This window comes from Corvus moneduloides, chromosome 7 (genome assembly GCF_009650955.1).
Source record: "Corvus moneduloides isolate bCorMon1 chromosome 7, bCorMon1.pri, whole genome shotgun sequence".
NCBI classification, from domain to species: Eukaryota; Metazoa; Chordata; class Aves; order Passeriformes; family Corvidae; genus Corvus; species Corvus moneduloides.
Genome location: NC_045482.1, coordinates 30,168,184 through 30,190,762, shown reverse-complemented (window position 1 = coordinate 30,190,762; position 22,579 = coordinate 30,168,184). Strand labels below are relative to the sequence as shown.

Here is a 22,579-nt window from a genome sequence, read left to right as displayed (position 1 = left end):
CAGTGGGCCACACTAAGAGTATTTTCAAACAAACAAAAAATAATTTTTGAAAAACTGGAAGGGGATTTATAAAGAGTTACAAGGATAAAGCAAGACCTGGCAAATAGAGTTAAAAATCCTGATACACAGTCCTTAAACCTGATAGCTAAAATGAATAATTAGAAGCTCAGGCTTGATGAATGCAGACAAATGTGAAGGCATAAATTTGAGAGCTAGGCTACGGGGCCATCTCAAAAGCCTACATAACTGGTGGACCTCTCTCTCAAATTCCCAGACTGGATCTTTCCAGATCAACAGCTGCTTCAGTAGAATTTACTGGCCTGATGCAGAAATTTCTGAACTAAATATTTCAGTTTGTCATGCAGGAGGTCAAATGTGGTGGTTCTGCTTGATGTGTGCAGTTACTTCTCCAGCCGCTTTCTGTTTAAGATGTTTTAAAACATATATATTCCCCAGTGATGCCCCAAAGCCACTTTTTAACACATAAACTACTCATGCTTCCTAAATTTTTTTGTTTCTAGATTTACACAGAAAAGGGAAGAAAAAAAAGTAAAAGGAAGGAGGGTGAAGTGCTTTTTACTTTTCACTATTTAGCCCTGTTAAAACTGAAACGTACTGTGCTCCATGCTGCAGACACATTGCCTTTTAGAGGGTGGGTGGGCAACTTTTGGAATTCAGAAGGGAGAGGAAAGACTATATTAAAGACTATTAATTATTTTACCTAGGAAAAGCAGAGTTTGTCTGCTATTTACAGAGCAGTGTAAAAAAAATATAGGTCAAAATGCGAATGCTGCTTTAAGCTTCTCAAGCTACTGAGTTTATATATTTCTTTTCTATTTTGTTATGTCAAAATACTAATATTAATAAATAAACAGCACAGTATTAAATGTGTCCAAACACTAATATGAACATCAGTGCCACAGCTGGGTGACCTGGTGAGGAACTGCCATCATTTGAAAACATGTGAGGGAGAGGTCCAAGGTCTGATGTGTCCCTTCACCACCTCTACCCTGCTGCAGGGGACTTCCAGATGAACAAAACACTGTAAGATTCTCACTGAACTTGACAATTTATAGGTGCTTAATTCCCCTTAAAACAACACGAAAACCTGCACCCTAACTCAAACTGACATTTGAAAATTGGAACATGTCTTGATTAAGATCATAGAAGAATGATAAGAGAGTAATGAACAGAACTCAAATATGCTGAGCCTTACTTTTTTGCATTAACTACAAGACAGTCTTTCTTTTTTTTGTATTACACTGTTAATTGCCAAACAAATTTTTTTGAAAAGCAGGTTCCAATTGATGTGTCCTTGGAGAAAGACTTGTGCTCACCCTGCAGAAAGCTTTAATTCCTCAGTGTGTTTTAAAATAAGGTTTTAGTGCTGAGCTTCCTGACTCAGACTTAATGCAATTCAAAAGATATTTTCTTTGACAGGGAAAAATGAGTAGAGTCACCAAATTAATTGCCTTTGAAAGAAAAAAAAAAAATCAAAGCTGAATAAATGTGTGTCTTTCCTCAGTTTCTAAAACTCTGGTTTTGGAAATGAAAAAGTTTCCCATTTTATTCAATAAGCAGGTTAATGACACTTCTTGTTCTTGTGTAAAATTGTAGAGGACTGCATGGAATGCAGCTACATTTTATTAACTCCTTCCTCTGTTCATAGAGATCGAGTACTCGACACTATCATTTTGAAATGTACTTATTGCACAAAGTCAGGGCAGACCTTCATCGGGGTCCCGGTGTCATTAATACTCTCTTCTTAATGCAATTTATTGCACTGTAACTTGATGGCACAACCTCTGACCTGCGTAAGGGTGCAGAACCTTATTAATGCACCTGGCTGAGGGAACTTGAAACCCTACGTTCAGCTGACTCACCAGGCAGATGCGTCTCACTTCTAACAGGACCTGAATGAAGGGCATAAGCCTCGTCACTGAGACAGGGCGATCCTGTAGGACAGCCTGGGAATAACTAAGCTTGTAGCAAAAAGCTTTGGGCTGCTGCTGATTGAATGATTCACAGAGCTAAGCCCAGCGAAGCTGGTAAATTTTACCCAACAGAGTTTATGCAGATCTTGGCTTCAATCCAGCAGAGCACTTAAGCACATGCTTAATTATACGCAACTGACATAGAGCAATCGAGGTACGCACGTGTTCAAGCGCGTTGCTGGGCGAAAGACTTTATTTAGAGAAACGTGGAAAAGTTGGTAACCCCTGAAAGTGGTGAAGTTGAGAGGTGCAAGCGACACCGTGCCACAGCCCGGGATGCAGAGGTGCAGCCAGTTTGGGTGGAGAGCTAGTCCAAGCAAGGCACGGGTTTCAAGATTTGGTCTCTAGCAATTCTCCAAATAGTTTACTGTGTGGGGTCATGAACAACATCATGATCGTGGAGATTATAGTGCAGAAAACTAATCTCGAGACTTTCAGATGGATTTGGAGGCCCTGAGAGCGCGAGGGATACCACCTCTGCAATGGCACTGGCAGCCTGCAGCGGGGCCTCACCCCAGAGATGCGTCAGGAGTGGGGAACCAGATCAGGCTTTACTTCTTTACACTGAGGGTCGCAGAGCCCTGGAACAGGCTGCCCAGGAAGGTCGTGGAATCCCTCTCTTTGGAGACATTCCAAACCCACCTGGCCGCGTTCCTGTGTCACCTGCTCCAGCTGACCCTGCCTTGGCAGGGGGGTTGGATGGGATGATCTCCAGAGATCCCTTCCAACCACATCAATTCTGTCATAGTTCAGCCTTCTCCCTGACACCGACCGCGGCCGCTCCGGCCTTCTCTCCTCCGGGATGCCCTGCTGGGCATTAAGCCGCTGGCACGACACCGAGGGGCTCAGGAGGCCACCCCCCGCCGGGGCCCATGCCCGAAGGGTCTCTTCCGCCCCGCCTCCGCTCGGGGCCGGCGCGGGCAGCGCTCCCACGGCCGCGGCGGCCTCCTGACCCGCGCGTAACCCGGCACCGCCCGCCCCGGCAGCAGCGGCAGCCCCGGCGGGGTTCCCGGCTCCCGTCTCCCTTCTCCATCGCCGTCATCCCCATCCTCCTCCTCCTCCTCCCGTCCCGCCGGTCCTCCGAGCGCGTTTCCCGTGGTGCAGCGCGCGCGCGGCGCTCTGGCCGGGTGTCGCTGTCACCGCCCGCGGACGCTCGGCGGAGCAGCAGGAAGGAGCCGCCGCCGCCGCCGCCGCCGCTCCCCCCGGGCTCCCCCCGCCGCCGCCGCCGCCCCGCCGGCCCCTCTGCCCGCGCCCCGCCGCCCCCGCCATGCCCGGGGCCGCGGCACGGCCGCTTTGAGCCGCCGCCGCCGCGCCCCGGCCCGGCCCGGCCCGGCCGCCTTCTCCTCGCAGCTCTGCGGCCGGTAAGTGCCGGCGGGAGCGAGCCGGGGCCGGTCGGGGCCGTTCGGTGCGCGGAGGGAGGGAGGGAGGAGGAGGAGGACAGGGAGGGGAAGGAAGGGAAGGAAGGGAAGGGGGGGCCGCGGCGCGGCGCGTCCCGCATGGGCCGCACTTGGCCCCGGCGCGGAGAGGCCGGCGGGGAGCGGGGGATGAGGAGGCGGCGGGCGCCCTCCGCCCGCTGCTCCCGCGCCTCCCGCTGCTCCCGCTGCTCCCGCTCTCCCGGCCGGGAGCCGCGGGGCCGCGCAGGCCGCGCCGGGGCGGCGGGGATGGGGCCAGCGGGGCTGCCTGACAGACGGACAAAGAGCGGACGGACGGACGGACGGACAGAGGCGTCCCCCCGGCCCCGTCCTCCCGGGCCGTATCCTCCCGCTGCCCGCCTCTCCATTGTTCCCGGTGTAAGATAGGTGAAGCGTGCCGACCTGCGAACAGTCATTTCGTTTGGTTTTATTTCTGCATAACCTTCTCAGAGTCTCCTCTCAGCTGCTCGGAGGAAGCTTTTGCAAGGCACCTCTTTTCCCCAGCGTCGGGAGCTGCTAACAAGTGCCAGGCTGGAAGTGGCTTGGGAGAGCAGGGGGGACCAGTAGGAGTTGAAGAGAAATTAGTTGGGCTTCAAACACTTTCACTCATCAACATCATTCCTCCCCCGATTCCTGCCAAACCTCAGCTGGGGTGAGTGCAGCAACGTCTGCATTAAGCTGGCTCATGGAAAGGGAAGACATTTATGTTGCAAACATAAATCATCACTCTGATCACTTTGTTTTTGTAAACTGTTTAGGGCAGCTGTGAGAGATTTTGCAGAATGATTAAAAAAAAGGTAGATCTGTGGAATCCAGTGATCACAACTTTAGTCTTGCTTTGGAAGTCTTCTTGGAGCATGACCTATCTCCGTCTGCATACACGTGATGTTCTGGTCCAAGAAGTTGTAGATGAGAGAGATGTCTTCGTCCTGATGAGCAGCATCTTTGCCACTGGCCAGGACAAATGACAGAAGACTGTGTTTTTTCTTTTGAATAGGATCTCAGTTGCTTTGTTTGTTCCTGTACTTGTTTACAAATGTCAGTAGTACTTTACAAGCTTGCTAGGAATGCATACCTGGGCCGACCCATCATGCTTCAACATTTTGGAGTGCCCATATCCAGTTTCATTGTTGTAAGTGATACAAAATTTGTAGCCATTCTCCATGAGTTTGGTGAATATGCCTTGTGAAGGGAAGAAGTAGAAAAACAGCACTACCCTGCATCAATTCTTGCAGGTGTTCTTATGCTGTTCTCAAAATCAGTCTGGTAAACCAATGGTCTGATTGAGACTTAAAATCTATCCTGCTGAGTGAAAAGTTTTCATACCTTCAGGCAATGGTAGTTTTTCAGTGTTCACTTCCAGTGTTTGGATTTGTGCATTGTCCAGTGACAGCTGTCATCTGCAGGAGTTTTGGCTGCACCGGAAGCTCTGGAGCATGTGAGGCCTGCTTCCCTGTGGATCTCGTGGGATCTGCAGGCTCTCGGTAGAGGGTACAGACACATCCATAGGAGGCCAGCAAAGCCTGCTCTTGTTGCAGTAATTTAGGAAAACAAAATTCGTTTTCAATTGCAGTTTCCTGAAAACTGTTGTCACGGCCTTTCGTCATGAATACGCAACTGAATGTATGTGTGTGTTCAGTTTCCAAAAGTGTTGTCTGTGTAGTTTTTTCTGGATATCTGCATGCCCCTCTTCCCCAAATATACCTGTACTTAGTCAGTGAGCTCATATAAAGAAGAAAGCTAAACAAGATGAGGGTGATATCTTGCATTTGAGCTGCTGTGTGCATGTGTACTTCTGTCTTCGCTCCTCAGGTTGAGACCTGAGAGAACAGATGTGTATGTAATCTATGCTTCTTTTATTGTCTGTCCTGTCCATGTGTGCTTCATGTCTACTGTATTGCAAACATATTTTGTTTATGGAAAAATCCCTAATATAATGGACTATGAAATGAAACTGTTAAGTGGGTAAGTAGCTACTTGAAGAACCACAATGATTAAAAAAAATTGGGAGAAAAATTATTCAGAATGTGAAAAGTTGTATTGCGGGCTAAATTGTTCACCTGAAGGAACATATACTTTGGGAATATTGTTATGTAGTTTTCAAAAGGTGGTTTTCCCTCTGAGTTCAGTGTGCACAAGTTTATTTGTATGAGGATTTAAAGTGCTGTGGAGTGTGCAGGTGTTCTAAAGACAGTTGGTATAAAACCATTGAGGTTGGAAGTCTGTACTTCCATCTGAGAATTTCTGTGTACCAGTAATGTTAGAGTTGAGCTGTGAGAATGCTAATAATATATTATTCTAGTGAAATATGGTGATGGTTCATCTTAAAGAGTTTAGCTCACTTCTAGATACATTCTTTGCACAGTAATGTAGATTTGCAAATAGTGGAGCTCAGGGTATCAGAGTATGGATTTAGGTTAAACATTTAAAAATGTACTAATGAGGAGGAAGTGTTTGTTGTATTCTAGTAGTCTGGGGAGGAACATGATGGATTTGGTTTTGTGTCTTCTGCAAGACATCTGTGATTTTTTTGTGACTGGAATCTCTGGTGTCTTCCTCCGGCGAGGATGGCTGTGTGGGCTCTTACAAATGGAGACCTGTGTGTATGGAGCAGCTTGATGGAGTGGGCCTTCATCTATCGAAACCCCTTTAAGTGTTTAGCATAATTTGGGATTAAGTTTGATTTAATTTTGGCTCTAATATAAAATACATTTTTCTCTGTGAAATAATGGAAGTTAAATAAGAAATAGTAACACTGGGCTAATGTCTTTCATAAATGAAGATACTGCTGTTACCCTAAATGTGGAATGAAGCATCCAGCTTTCTTGTCCAAACTTAACATGTCTTGTTTATTAAATGAATGGCGCAAGCATTGAAAAGTAAATACCAGTGGAAATATTTTTTTACTTTGAAGGCTCTTAAATGGATCTAACAGAGAAATAGATAGGTTTTATTTAAAATAAGTACTTCCTGTGCTTTTGCCTGGCATTTTAATGATAGCTGCCATTCAAAGCAGCATCCTTTATGATGAAATAGATTCAAGCGTTCAGCTTGCAGTCTGATCTGAATAACTGAGTGTTTAAAGACAAAAGTGGTTCCACAAAGACTCGGTGGATGAAACCAGGCATGGGTGTCTGCTTCTATCAGGTTGCAGGGCTTATGTGAAGGATCAGTACTGTGATTAAGTTCCACTTCAATTTGTTTAGGGTTTTTTGAAAGAAATGCTTTTGGGAAAATTACATTCCTTGGAGTACTGAGATTCATGAATTTTTTTTTTTTTTCTTTTTTCTGTTCTGTAAATTGGTATCTGCACAGAAACCCTTGTTCTAGTATTGAGTTAAATGTACAAACTTACTGTTTTTTAACAGCTGAGGCATAGCTATTGACAGGACATGTCAGCAAACCACAGCCATTGGCTATAATATGTAATTATATGCCAAGCACAAATTTCTGTCTAACAAAGGAAAATCCATTCAGATTTTCATGAGATTTATTTTCATTTACACAAATGCTGTTAGTTCCTTTATTTCAGTACTTCCCAGTGAAGTTAAATACACAACCCCATCTGTTTAGCTCATTAGCTAGTACTCTATATACATTTTAAATATACAGTTTTTTAATCTACACAGAACAGAATGTTTTATACATCAGCAGTAATTCCATGAACTACACAAGTGATAAAATTTTAAACTATTTAACTTACAAATTATTGTACAAATTAAAATACAATAACATATGTGAGTATTCAAATATTATATGTGATTAAATTATCTTCCCCTGACTCCATATAGAGAAATTTTTTGTATATCATTCAGCATGTTGGATAAAATACCTGGAAAAAATCTATAATATGTTCTCACAAAACTTGATTGTAAGTGTGTCCTGAGGGGAAATTCGCTGTCTTTTAGAAAGACTGTGGAATCCACAACATGCAGAAGGGTTCAGATCTCCTGGTAACTTCTTTCACACTGTCAGAATGTTATTTTGGGAGATAATATAGAAACTGGTACTCCTTTTGCTCCAAAATAATTTTTAATGTACTCTTAGGATATTATCAGTGTGTTAATGTCTTCCAGGCTATGATATCAAGAGGTAGCAGTGTGAATACTGTAATGTAGTTAATGTATTACTAACTTATATTACTTTATGATTTCATTGCACTTTTGAAAACAGAAAGCCATAGCTCAGTAACAGCATGTGTATTGGCCTGATCCTGGAACTGATATACTCTACTGGCATATTAGTATCACAGTATCTGCATCTTGTCATGGTATGTGCAGAAAATCTTAAGACAGTGCTGTCTAATTCTTCCCTTATGACTAGGATGACATTTTTATAAGCGCAGAATTAAACAGTCTGATGATAAAATGAAATCTGTGTGGGAAGAAGTTCCAACCTGCAAACAGCAGTAGGGTATAATTTATGAACAGCCTATCAAATATAAACTGTCTAGATCTCTTGCACTGGAAAAAACCCAAAAAATCCAAGATAAAAACCCAAACCAAAAATCCAGGTGCCTGTAAAATGTCCATAAAACAGTTTCTTGATATAACATGTGATATTACTCATGTGTAAAGCTGTTGTGATGTCTGTGTGAGCTCAGCTATGTGACTGATAAAGCCTGCTGCTCTAAAATTGTTTCAAATGGCAGCTACATCTACAAGGTTAAAAGATGCCCATTCATAAAAATTTGTACAACTGTCTTAAATGTGTCCGTAATAATTTCCCATAAAGTCTCTATTAACTTTTGCTACCTATGCACCCCACCATGGATATAAAAGACTTCATTAGAGAGGTTTACAATGCCAGTAATATCATGACCAGGTCGTGTTACCTTAGTGCAAGAGGTGAAGTGAGAAATACTGATGCTGTGCAGATGTGTCATAGTCATATGATCACTAGCAGTATTCAAGAAAAGGGAAAAACCAACTTTTTATATTCTCTGAATATTAACTGCCATGTGATTGCCCTGAAAATTTGTCAGATCTCTCTTTTTCTGTTGTTAGGATTGTATGCTGCTAAAAAGTGGGTGCATGTGGATGTATATGCAAGACACTCGTAGCATGTATTTATGATGATGTCTAGCCTAAAGCTCTAGTCCTGGAGAATGAGAAATGTTCATCATAAAGTGAAGTTTATTTTGCCAGACAATAAGCTGTGTATTTTAGTGCCTGGAATGTCATTGGGAAGGGGCAAAGCAAGGAAGCAGCTTCTAAATACACCGGGTTTCTGCAGGCTTCCTTGGGTACTGAAAACTCTTTAGTAGTGCTTTCAACAAGTGATCTTTAGTATTGCACTGCAGCCATTCTTCAGTTTTGTAAAGGCAGGGAAGAGGGAGCAAAATGAGTATGTAAGCCAAGAAATAAATACATTTCACAGGATCCATGGATGATTTTTTTAGTCTGTAGGCATTATAACAGTCAAAATTTCCAGATTCAGTGGATGATTTCAGAGTGTCTCAAATAGGAGTACTCTGAAGCAAAGTATCATCTCCTGAGGCATGATTCTCCTCTGGTTTTGACCACATACGCACAGTGGTTTCTAACATAGGTCACTGTTACATATCAGTCTCTATCAAACAAAATACATGTGAAATGGATGACAATTGTCAGGCTTTTAAGTTGGGTCATTTATAGTACTGAGCAGTTCTTGATACAACAGTGGCTATATACATAAATTTAAGAAATGTTCTCTTTTGTGTCTGTAAAGGTTTTTTTAACAAAGAAGCTCTTCATGATAGATTGGTAAACTCAACCAACTCCCTTTTTGCTGGAGTAATCTTGCACTGCTTACTTTGAAGAAAATTTTCATTTTGACCACTGTCAATCAGCTGCAGAGGGAGGTGGTCAATCCTCAGGATACCAACATGTGATACAATTATTTTACCAAAGTCACTTGCAGATTTTCCAGACATGCCCATGAAATACTGTTTTTCAACTTATGTTGTGACCTAATAACTGGTTTTCTTGAAAGTAAAGTCTCGTGTGAAAGTGCCCTGTGTGAATATTTCTTTAACAATATCAAATAAAAATGAGTCTTTCATATGGGAGAGACTGCTGTCATCCCTCAAGGAGGAAAGCTTTATTAGGCCGTGGTTCTCAGGAGCTTCCTCTGTCACTGGTGAACCTGACAGTTATATTTCGTGATGAATTTTTGTCTGAGTCAGCAAAAAGATGTCAAAGTTATGTGATTGTGTTATGAGGAGCAGGAAAGCTTGTATTGTTATGGGGTATAAGGAACTAGGGAAAAGCTACTTGGCTTTAATGTTATTTTTTTCCTGGTAGAGATTATGAAGTTGTCTTTTTAAATGACTTGTAGGGAAGAATTTTTATGTATTTGAAATGTATTTTTTTTGTGATCACCAATGATGAAATTAAGTTACTGAGAGAGGGATTAAAATAAGAGTTTATAGAAGAGGAGCACACAGAAGATGATCAGCCAGTTGTCACAGTATTTTGCTGGAAAATGTGGAGTAGGTGGCAATTTGTAGACAAAACCAGTGGGCTTGTTGTCTGAATCTGACAGTTAAAAGTAGATCATGCAAACCAGGCGTGTTCAGCTGGTGCCTGTTAGGAATCTGTACTCAGTGTTACATACGCTGTATTGGATCAAATGTAGTGCAGCTGTAAGTGTGAGTTTACTGTCACTTTTCAAGGAACAGCCATGTAAAAGGACAAACTGACAGAAAACCTAATCTCTCAATTCTTTGCATGATCTTGCGTTTCACTGTCTAGTGTGCCTTTGTGTCATCCCTGGCTTACATTCCTTGTAGGTCATAGGACAGGCAGGGGCCTTTCCGCAGTTGTGGTGGTGATCAGAGTGTGGCTGCATATGCAGAAAAAATGGAATCTGTTGTAGTTACATCTTACATGCCTAAAATTTGCTGTAATATTGGACAGCTCTTCATTTCCCACGTTTGGTTGGACACAAGTTCAGCAGAGAAGTCTTGGCTCTGGGGCTTCCATCTTGGGTACTTGGACAGGTAGTGATAGGACAAGGGGTACTGAACTGAAACAGAGTAGATTTAGAGTAGATATTAGGAAGAAATTATTTTCTGTGGGGTTGGTGAGACACTGGAAGAGGTTGCCCAGAGAAGCTGTGGATGCCCTGTCCCTGTCAGTATTCAAGGCCAGGCTGGATGGGGCCCTGAGCAACCTGGTGTAGTGGAAGGTGTCCCTGCCCGTGGCAGGGGGATTGGAACTAGGCGATCTTTAAGGTCCCTTCCAACCCAAAGCATTCTAGGATTCTTTTACAAACTGTTGCCCTGTTACCTATGAGACACATCTTTGCATTGAGGGAGCCTGGGTGAGTGCAGCTGCATCAGCGTGTTCAGGGCTCCAGGAGCTGAGACTCTTAACAAGGTTGGATGAGGAAACAGATCTGGAAAGCAGTTCATAAAGGCAGAATGTGCTGAATTTTTCTTTCATCAGAATCCTGTCAGAATACTTTCTGACTTTACAGATTGGTCTCCTGCTTGCTTAGTAATAAAGGTTGTATTGAATGTATTTTACTAAGACTTGGCTTCATCATGAAGTTATTTGACTATGGGTTCTCAGAAATTTCAGACCTGTTTGGAATGGTAGCCCTGAATTATTGGTCTGTGAGTTAATGGCATCAAGAACCTTCAAGATTTTTGTTCCTAATAATTACAGGAGTTGTTATAAACATGTATCATATCTTTTGATCATTCTGAATTCCTGTTTTAGTGTATTCTAGGATTTAATTAATGAGAATTAGCTGCAGGGCACCAAAGTCATTGAGGTAGAATCCAATTTCCGCAACCTTTTTATTCAAGAGGGCACAATCTTGAGGAGTCTGAGTTTTATTTTTTGGATCATTTTCAGTGTTAGTTAATGGGCCAGGATATCTGTGTTATTATTGCTCTTATAAAATAGTTTCTAGACATCTCATGTTTTGGCTTGCCTCAATCTGAAAATGGGCTTAAGTGCCTGAAACTTGTTTGAGAAATTTAAAACTAATGAGGAAAGATCACCTTGGGGTATGTGGTAGAAGTCAGTGGGATTCCTTGTTCATACCATTTATGAAGTACCAAGGGGAAGAGTTACCTGGAAGTTCTTGCTGAGGTTGTGGATAGTCTTTTGAAGAGAATACACTGCAGAAGCACACTGGATTTAGTACCTGATTTGCCTTTTTTTTTCTTTTGAAGTGAGGATCATTCAGATTAAAAATGAATTAAAAAGGCTGATTTATAATTCTGGAATTTTATGTAAGTGGGATAGGAGTAGTTCTTAGTTGATTTAATCTGACCACAAGTGTTGGTTAGCAGTATGGAGGTGGTGGATTTGTTGCAACAATGTGGAAAAAAAAAATCCTAACTGGAGATGAGTATACTCTTAAAAAAACCTTCTTTGTTGTCTTGGCAAATTGACATGGGCTATAACATGATTGTGTTCCAAGAGGGGTTTTGAGAAAGTGACCTGCTTGCTCACTTCCATGATTTTAGAGTTTATTTCTACTCTTTCCCCCTCTGGCTGATTTCATACTATCTTTAAATACTAACACATGTCAGTTTATGTGCTGACTCTTCTGTTTATTCTTGATGAAGGTGCTTGATACTGTTCTGATGCTGTTGTAACAGAGCGCTGTTTAGGCCACAGCAATCCCTGATTCCACTGATGAATATTGCTCCTTGGTGGTGCCCAGTTTGTAACTGCTCAAATATTTGAAGAACAGTGATAGATTTTCTGGTTCACTGTTGGTCAGTGCTCTCCCTAATGTGGCATCACAACATCCTCTGCTCCTTGTTTTTTATCATGCATTAAAGGAAAGAAAGGGCTACCACCAGGGTATACAGGTTGAGATGCTGCTTCTAATGATACCTAAATCATTGTAATTGCGCTGGTTTTATGTTCCTAGACAGCTGCCATCTCTGAAGGGTCCAAATGCTTTTTGGAAATGTCATGAGCATTTTGACAAGTAACTGCCACCTGTGATTTTTTTTTCTTATCTGATGAGATTATTATATGGGCTTATTTTTTCCATTGACTATGTTACATGTGTGTTGCCTTGTGTTTATGTTAGCAAATGTGAGATAGATACGTAATTTTTAGTTGCAGGCACATTAATCTGATGGAATAGGTAGGACCCTAAAAGGCCTTTATTTTTATATAGGTAGGGTTTGAAGAGTGGAGCAGTGAATAGAGATCTATGTCTTTGAGCTTTAGGAGGGGCTCTTTCAGGTCTCCTGGCCCAGATTTTTGGCCCCATCTTTTCAAGTGTGCCACTGAAGGTAACACTGTGGTATTTGAAAAACAGTACAGAAAGCACAGGATTTGCTTGGTCTGTCTGGAGTGAATCTTTTGCTAAAGAGGAATACCTATATTTATATATATATATATATATATATATATATGTATATGTATATGAATACATTCTGTCATGTTTCAGATTAACTGGATTATTTGAATTTCTGTTCCATGTGTAGATGAGGGGTATGTTTGAAACAGAGCTGAAATGAAATAAATATCCTTTAAAAATGAAGTTACGCTGTGGTATGACAATGCTTCCTCTGCAGAAGAGTGAGATGAGAAAATGTTCCTTGCAAGGTAGAAAGTTAATCTACATAGAGCCAACCATACATTCTACTTCATACTTTGTAGAATTTGTTTTGAGATGTTACAAAGAATGTGATCTTACTCTGAATAAGTTTGCTGAAGTAAAGTTAGGGAAAAAATGCCTACTCTGTTCATGGTGACATGCTAAAGTTGAAATTGGAACTTAGGAGAATGGTTCCTGTATTCTAAAATACTTGCATTGCTTTCACAACCTGAGAGCCCATGTTGAAATAACGTTTCCAAGTGCTGAAATAAGATCTAGATATCACCTGTGCTCTGTAAGATCTGTATTGTTGTTATTCATGGCCTTCTCACCTATGGTTTAGAATAGTGTTATTTTTTTCCTGTGAGTTTTCCTTGTGCTGTCATGCATGTAAATGAGGAATGTCTTCCAGAATCTCTAAGATGGCTTTTGCAGCTAACTTCCAGGTTTTTTGAGCAAAATCTTCTTGGTTATGCTTTTGTTAGCTTATTGTCCAATGTTATTTAATCTATGTGGATGTATTAAGTAATTGTCTTGACTTTTTCTGTAATTACTCTTTTTCTTTAGTACATGTAGATGGCCTTTTAGAAAACGATGAAGCTGAAGATACTACGAGAAAAGCATGCTTTTGAAAGAGCAATTTTAGGTTTAAGTCAAGCATGCAAGCCTTAAAATTGCAGCATTGAGCTTTACCTATGCCACTTAATTTTACCATCCTCATTGTATTATTAATATATTGTACCTTAATGCTATACTGTAGTATTTCATGGTATGTGAACACACCCCAAAGCCCCTACCTTTTTGAACGTACATGAATAGAATAAGCAGCTGCTCTGTACTTTGCTTTCTTCTTGTTGCGTAACATGTGTTCTCTTACTGTGCTCTGCTTAATCCTGCTCTAAAGGCAGAATGAATATATTTCTTTGTGAAATTTCTGAAATGGTTATCAGTAGGCTTGTGAGGCCCTCATAGATAGTGTCTACTGCTTGCTTCACACCTAAATCCTAGGTGGATCACTGAACCTGATTTAGAGACAAGAAGTGGAAAGATGGGTGGGGGAATGATTTGCCAGGATAACAGACTTGCCCCAAAAGCAGTGGCAGAGCCAGAAAAAGAAGCCAAATCTCTCATAGTTCTGTTACTTCATGGTGGTAAACAGTGTTTCTCTTTTCAAAGTCTTACTGTTGTGCTTACCTTTTCTCGATGGCAATCCCCCATTGGTGTGCCCCATTCCTCTAGTGATTCTGCACCAAAGCAGCTGCTCCATGTTAGTTGGAAATCTACTGGTTGGCTGGGCTTTCTGCTCAGTGGTTAGGTCCTGGGAGAGGCCAGACCCCTCTTGCCCACCTTCTCACAGCAGTTATCCCAGTCACTGGTGCAGGCTTACCTTTCCATCTGAGATGTGCTGCCTTCTCCCCTCGGGGGCTGTGCTGGCCGCAGGAGCAAGAGCACCATAAACTGATTAGTTCACCCTTGTGACCTCTATTGAACATTGCTTGTTATTACAAGTATTTTACTATGCCTCAGGGAGAGGAAATGAATATTTCTTATTTTACAGCTGGAGAATTGGTGCCTGTGAGCAAGACGAAAATTTGTATTTGGTGTGGATGTCCATTGAGCTCTTTAAGAGCTTTTTTTAAAATTAAAATAACAGCATTGCATTCATCTTTGTATTTTTAAAGTATTGCTGTAAGTGATACAATTGCAGCCTTGAGTCTCAGCATTTTGGGTAAATCTGACCCAAATGTGTCAGGATAAGCAGCCAGAAAATGTGCCAAATATAATTATTGATCACTTATTTAAAAAAAAATTTGGTAGAAGGGGCTTGATCCTATTTTGCAAGGTAGTGTTCAACTGCCTAAATGGTCATGTCTTTCTTTTCATGTGCTCTGTGACTCATGCATGTTTTGGCACTTGTAACAAACAGAGCAAGAATATTATAATCTGTCTGACTAGTTTAATATATTTTTGTGGAGCACTCCATCCAGTGTGCTGTAGAAAACCACATATGTGTGTATATATATATATGTGTGTGTGTATACACACACAAACACATGCACATATATTTATGTTATTTGTATTTAAAAAAAGTACAGTGCCAGTATTTGTGCTTGGGATTGCCCTGTCTCACTTGCAGGATTTTACACTCAGCCTTGTTGAACTTCATGAGGTTCACACAGGCCCGTCTCTCCAGCCTGTCAGGGTCCCTCTGGATGGCATCCCTTCTCTCCAGGGCGTCCACCACTTGGTGTCATTGGGAACTTGCTGAGGGTGCTGTCGATCCCACTGTCCATGTCCCTGACACGGATGTTAAACAGCACCAGTCCCAATACCAACCCCTGAGGAATCCCACTTGTCACTGGTCTCCACTTGGACATTGAGCCAGTGGCCACAACTCTCTGAGTGCAACATCCAGCCAATTCTTTTTCCACCAAGGACAAGGAACATATGCACACACATACACAGACCTTTGCTGTTTGGGCCAATCTGAGAGCAGCAGCAGGTTGTCATCTGTAAAACAGCACTAGCACAGTGCTTTTGATGAGTAGGGATGCATCACAGATACTTGCAGATGGTAAAGAAGTTGTGACGCCCAAGGAGTTTAAGGCCTTGTAAAAAAAATCACATTTTAAAAAATCTGAGCATCAGAGTAGGCACCAGTGATAGGCTGGACTCTCAGAGTTAGGAGGAGGGATCGCCCCTTTCAATGACCTTTAGCTGTTAGGTGGCTCAGCTTTGTGATAGAACTGCACTGTTGTCAAAATCAAATGAAAAACCATTTGATACACTATCTGAAATACTTTAATAAAGTTTCAGCTTGAGGCGTGCATGAGATAGATGAAATTTCACAAGGTTGTCACCAGTTGGACAGAAGTTATAAAATGCTATTAGAAGATGCTGGGTAGCCTTAGTTATGTGTAGTGCTTATTTTCCTGGATATACATGTCATCAGAAGTCCCCAGGGTGAGCACTTTTGAGTTTCATGGTGCAAAGACAGAAATCCTGCATTGTTCTTCTGAGGTTAGCTACCCAGTGGTAGAAATTCCACAGATAAATTCTCAAAAATAACTATTTTCTAGTAGTTTATAACTTAGTGCTACAAAACCAGTGGCTTTTTTTTCCAGATAAAAAGTAGCATTGCCTGTGATTTTTGGACGATTTAAAGTGTGTTTGTGACACTGGTGACACCCCTGTGGATTTTGATATGGAACTGTGGCTTTTTAAGTACCGTGTCACAAGCTTATCCATATGCACATTAGATATTAAATTATGGTTATGCTGGTGATGACAGAATGCAGATTTCAGGATAAGGAAGATGACAAAGATTTTCACGCATGGATAATTCTGTGCACGATAAGGAGACTTTCTGTGAGTAATCCTGTTGATTGTAATAGGGCTATTCACAGCTCAGTATGAGTGTAAATCTTAGTGGGATCAGGCCCTGCGCTGGCACGTGTTCAGCAACATGGAGCACTCAGAAATAACCGTGCAACAAGTCCTAAGAGTGTATCATATGTTACCTTTTAGAAAGTGTTGATTTTATGATCTGTTAAACTTTTCATGATGATTTATATTTGATTGCTTTTTTTTTGCAAGTCAACACGTTCTAATTGATTCTTAAAAATACTTGCTGTTAATTTAAAAATTGTTCTTTTAGCTGAGTGTTATTTTTCTGAGTTGGGAGAAGAGAGAATTTTATTTAATGTTCTTTATTTAGAACCATTAAGTAGGGTATTATTCTTTACTTTAAAGGCTTCTGCGGTATGGTAAAAATTGAACCTTTGATATTGTGAAAGCTAACTCTGTTTCCTTTTATATTGGACTATATCCATATATTAATAGTGCAACTAAATATATTTTCTGATGTGATGAGAATAATCAGCATTTTTCATGGTTTGATAGGGATTTAAAATGGATAATAGGAACCTGTTAAGTTCTAATTTTTCTCTCTCTTTTGAAGGCGTTTGCACTGATGGTGGTTTCATTCATAGAAATGCTTAAACATTAGTAGTTTTAAATATGCTGTTAAGCCTTGTTGCTTTCTCTTTCTTCATTAGCATTAGGAATTGCAGAATTATAGGTGACTTTTATACTTCGTTTTAGGACAAAAGCATTTGAGAATGTAGATAGCCATTTCTCCTGTGGTCTGAATTTGGCATAGCCGTTGGGTATGTCTGGGTGGCAGCTCTGAGGTGTTCATCTGTGTGTACGCATTGCCTTTGTGGAGCAGTTTCACAATGCACTTTAATCTGATCTAACCACTGACCACTCCTGGAAAAAACAGTCCTGTTCCCTGCTCCTGCTTCCTCACTGCCCATCTTCTTCCGTATCCTCCGCCTGCTCCATCCCACTGATCCAAACGAAACCTCATGGCTTTTCTGTGGGAATGTTTTTGTCCAGCTCCCTTCTCAGTTGCAGAATGCTGTGATCAACCCAGAGGAGACCCGAGGGGGGAGAGGTGCAGGGCACTCCCTTTGGGCAGGTACCCCCTGTACTGGATTGTTTCTTGCGGTATCACTGAGAGTTGGGTAAATAACAAAACACACCAAATGTCTTACTGGAATGGTCTATCAGCTGTAGTTGATTTTGTAGAAGTTTGGCTAATTAAAATAGTTGTACTACTCATGCCAGTAAACTGTTCTGATCATAAAGTGATTGGCTTTTTAATTGAGAATAAATTCTTCCAAAGTGAATTTCATTAAATAGGGATGGAAAGAAATTCTGTAATAGAACAAGAATGTTAATTTAGGGAGTTTTATAGATTTATATGTACTATATTAATATATGTTTACAATTTAGCACAAATAATTGTGACATAACCATGGAGATGAGCCCTAAGAATTTGCGGGGTCTCCCCAGATTGCCTTTTGAAAAGTTTCTTGTATGTGCATTTTGCAGTAATAACCTTTATAGGTTTTGTGGTTTGGGCTCTGCATGCACTCATTCTTCCAAAGGCTCTTGAAGCAAGGATGTGGAAGGAATGTGCTCAGGTACATGTTCTATAGCTTCAGGTATTTGCTCATTAGGAATTTTGCCTTGTCTTACTGTAATGAAAACACACTTCCCAAAATGTGGAGTTAAAATAATGTCATCAGGATACTTCAGTGTAAGGTTACCCTGAAACCATTTAATACCTTGGGCTGAGCACAGTGTCGGCTTTTGTGAGGGGAATCTTGGAGGTCGTTTTCATCAGAACAGTATCAGGTTGCTAAAGGCAAGTTAGAACTGCTGTTGTGCATCCTGGCTCTTGTGTTTGGGTTGTTGTATCTTAGAAAACATGGTCAAAGAGAACTTGTTGCTATACTGAAGGCCATATTTCTGTTTCAAGTCTTTGCAAGTCTCTCTAGCCTTTGCTAGAGAAGGAGCTAAGGTTTAAGCCAGAAGAATAGTTACATTTTAACAACTTTCTTTTCCCGTTTCCCTCAGCCTTCTTTTATTCCTTTTTGCCTTGCAAAAGTAGGGAGAAGGTCACATAGGGGAGAGGGTGGAGTGGGATATGGATATAGAAAGTAGAAAATCCTGCTTTTTAACATTTAAAAGGAGCAGTAGAAGTTCTAAAACAAGAAAGACATTTGCAGGACAATGTTTACAAATACAAAAACTCCATCTTACTTTCAAAAAAAAAAAGCAAAAACATTAAACTAGTTCTGTTCTACAAATAGCTAAACTGCAGATGATTTTCATCTTTTGTCTCTGCTGTTAATCCTGAAATGTATTTTCTTTTCTCATATGTCATAAATAATCTTTTAAATCCTACAGAATTCGTGTTTTTCCACATATGGGTTTTATTTTTAAAGTGAACCCAATTTGTATTTCTGAGTATTTGCTCATTAAATTAAATAATACCTTACTGCTTGCTTAAGGAAAGAGGGGAGAAGACAGAATAGCCCTTACATCAGTCAAAGTGGAGAACAAGAGCTGGACCATGTGTTGTACTCCAGTGGCTTACAAGTTTTGCTGCTTTCCTTCAGGGTCTCTCTTCAGATCTACTTTGTAGCAGCCACCATCCCAGCAGACTTTCTGAATCAGTTAATGTTTTCTCTTGATGGTATTTTTATTTTTGATTCTAAATTGAAATGTTGTCATGCTTTTCATGCAGTATGTTTTTATTTAAGTGGTTGTTTCTTTAATTAGGAATATTGTCTTTACTGCTCAGCTCCCCAAATGAGTGCACGAGTCTTTGGAAAAGCTGATGTCAGGGTTCCTGAAATGAATAGTTCTGAAGTACAGCCGGAGGCTTTGGCAAAGCAGCGGTTTCTGAATGAGGCGATGTGGTTCACGATGGGGATGTGCTGCAGGCAGCTGTGGAGCACCCTGTGAAAAGAGAAGGTGCTGGGAGGGTCTTGTGAGTCCTTTTCCAGGCAGTCCTTCCCCTTCCTCCCTCTTCCCCTGGGGAGCTCTGCCTCTAGATTTCTCTTGAGAGATGCTTTGCCTACAGTAAAGGCCTGTAGAATCTCTACCAAGCAAAGTGGATTCTTTAAAGGTTTCATTGACAGCTCTTTTTCTGTCAGTTTATAGAGGAACTGTATACTCTAAGAAAAATCGTGAGATTACTTGGTGAAGCTTAATAGAAGTTTTGAAATTCCATGGAAAACATCTCTGCAATAGGGATAACAATGTCTTATGCCAAGAAATTTGCTTGTGTATATGTGGTTTGTGTTTTTATAGCTTCCCTAGCGATAATCTCTAAGTAAGTTGATCTTTATTTCTCAAATGCATCTTGCACTTAAAAATGTATTTAATCTTTTCAGGCTTCGTAAAGTGGTCTTGTTTGAATGCTTTAAACTTACATTTCTTTATCACACTGTCATTCTTCCAAGAACACTTCTCATCTTCAATTTGAATGATAGGATTCCTTTTGTGTGAGCTGAAAGGTGTCACTTGACAAATTACATGTGTTTTAGTGAATTACTTGCATTTGGGATGCTTCTTGCTTGGATTAATAGCCTGTTTTTGTTTGTGGTTCTTTGTTTTAAAACATTACCTCTTTGTTTTGAAACATCACCTGTGAGTCATGTAACTTAGGTTGTGTTTCGTCACTTCTTGTATGCAGCCTAACATGAGTTCTCACTATTTTTCTATGAAAAGCCAGATGTTTGAAAGCCTCATTTAATAAGTAGTGCACTCGCTGCACCATTTCTGATATGACTCAAGATCATGGCTGGAAAACAACTTAAGGACTTTCAGTTGCGTGATTCTGCTAAACCTGCTAGTCAAGGTGAGAAAGAAACTGTTCCCATATCCTTGGCAACGGGAGTCAGCAAGACCAATGATTACCAGTCCACAGCTGGCTTGTCCTCTGGGAAGTTGCTGTATCTTGCCAGCTGTCCAAAGGTTTGGCATGTCAGGAGTCTTCCTGCCTCTGTTGGTGAGAGTAGCAGGATCTTCTGTGCGGTGAAACACTCAGCTTCTTAGCCTGCCTAACTTCCTGCCAGGAAGTAGCTTTAAATCCAGGATTTCCACAATTCCTTCCTAATTTCAGAGTGTTGTGGCAGTATCATCCTCCATGTGGAACAGCCTTCTGTGCTGTTCTCGCCAGTGGCCTGAGCAGACAGATTAGGGCCACCATGTTCTCACATTTGATGCTGTTAGTTCTCCCTTGAATATGTTTCAGCATCTTGAGTTCTTGTATTCTCATACCTGTCCACGTCATCCCTTTGGAGAATCTGCAGTGACCTGATGCTGTTGTATTTCTGTAGTGTGGAACACAAGCACAGTGAATCACAATCTGTGTCAGATGTACCCTGAGGACCGACTTCAGATAAAGGCTGAAATGAGTAGATCTATATGTTTTACTTTCCTTGAAGTTTATCTTTCAAGCTAGATGTTAAGAATGCTCTACTGAAAGAACCAGTCTCAGCCTTAGGTCTTTTGCACCATCTCTTACCAAATGATGGCTTCATGGGAGGCAGATTCTTAAGGATTTCAATTCCGTCTCACCTTTCTTACTTGGCACAGGATATTCCAAACCAAAAATATGATAAATTGATCCTAATTTTCTTCTTTTAGGATGTTGTTGCAATATCTCTGGGAGATCTGCATCGGTGGGAAAAATACAGCCTTAGTGCCAGGTTTTGTTTGTTTGTGTTATTGCTGAGGAACTATCAGTATGGTTTCCCAGTTACATCTGAAAAATACTTCATGGATTATATAATGTCTGCAAGTGGCTGTGTGGCATACCAGACCTGCATTTTCCCTTGAAGACATCTCATTCTCTTACTCTAAACTGGATTAATTTGAGAGTCGACTTGTCACACAGCACTGCCTGAGCTAACTCAAGGCGTTAAGAAATTGTTGTCTGTATTTGAAGGCAGATATTGTGAAAATCAAAAGCATGATTTCAAACTTCCTTATGTTAAGATTGCAGGAGAACAAAAAAGGACAAATCGCAAGCATAAATGCGCTGAACAGAATTTTTCCATGTTTTTCTCCTGTCATAGATGGTTTTGCTCCTTAAAATGGGCTTTTTATGTAGAAAGGAAGAATGTTAAAAAAATTGATGACACCGTCATATATAAAGACATTTAGCTGGGTGACTGTCCTCCTGATTTCCAGCAGAACAAGGCTTACTAAAAATAATAAAAAAAGTATTTAACTGAAAAGCTTCTTCCTTTGGTGTGCCTCTTTAAGTATTTGAACTGACAGAGGTCAGACCATCCTGGCTGTCAGCCTTTCTATGATGTATTCAGAAGTTTCGAACCTCTCACGGTAGAGAATAGGGACAAATGTTCTTTCACTTTAGAGTTGTAAGACATGAGTTGCCATTAGGAGGTGTTAATGGACTTTTTACTTTATTTGTTGAGGTGTGTGATGAGGGGTTTTTTTTTGTTTGTTTGTTTTTTAAGAAATTGAGTTAATTTTACTTTTGGAATCATAAGAACCAATAGTAATATTTGAAATAAAGTACAGTGTAGGAGAACCTCATGAGATTATTCAGCTCTTTCAGCTCTTTCAGCTCTTTTCAGCTCTTTCAGCTCTTCCATACCTATCAAGTACTCTAGGATCTCACCTAAAGAGAAAGCAGTATTTGTTTTGTAAACTTGGTGTAGCTTGGTATAAAGAAAGCTTCACGAATGTTTACGATACATTGAGAATTTTCAAAATATTTTCCTGGTGAAGAAAATTATTTAGGAAGTAATCAAATAGATCAAACTGAAAATGCAAATTTAGACATTTGATGTGCGTTTGTTTGATGGAATGTTTTTGCATGTTGGCAGGCTGTTAGACTGGCAGGGGGCTGCTGTGGTGCAGTTCTGCAGTGACAGCTCTGCTGATTTTAGGCAGAGACCTGATTTCTGTGGACCTGACCTGTAGAGAGGCCTGATTTCTTTGGTTATGAATTGTCATTGCAAGCTACAGGGAAAGCAGCATAGCCTCTGACTTTAGACTTGAATGGAGATGGATCCTTTCTCCATGCTGCACTCTCAGGGGGATGGAATTTGCAGCTGATGTCTGGCAATGTGCCCACATCACACCTGTATCCTAACTCTGAATGCGTCAAAGTCGAAGGTGCTGCTGCTGTCACGGTGCTGCCCAAGGTCTTGTCTGGAGCTTTGGTTGGGCCTGCTGTGTGTTGTCCAGCTCCACTGTGCCTCTGCTCCCACCCCTGTGTCT

At 41.1% G+C, this 22,579-nt stretch overlaps 1 protein-coding gene across 4 annotated transcripts in view; it reads left to right on the top strand.

The window, feature by feature from the left end:
- The first annotated feature begins 3,270 nt into the window (after positions 1 to 3,270).
- The window catches only part of ZNF148 (zinc finger protein 148), a 41,966-nt gene continuing 22,657 nt past the window's right edge, over positions 3,271 to 22,579 (top strand). For 3 of the 4 annotated variants that reach the window (XM_032114258.1, XM_032114257.1, XM_032114254.1), the window contains exon 1: positions 3,271 to 3,355. The gene's annotated coding sequence lies outside the window, so the exon portion shown is untranslated. Of the gene's footprint in view, positions 3,356 to 3,741; positions 4,059 to 22,579 lie in introns of those variants that run through there. The other variant, XM_032114255.1, reaches the window with a different exon arrangement.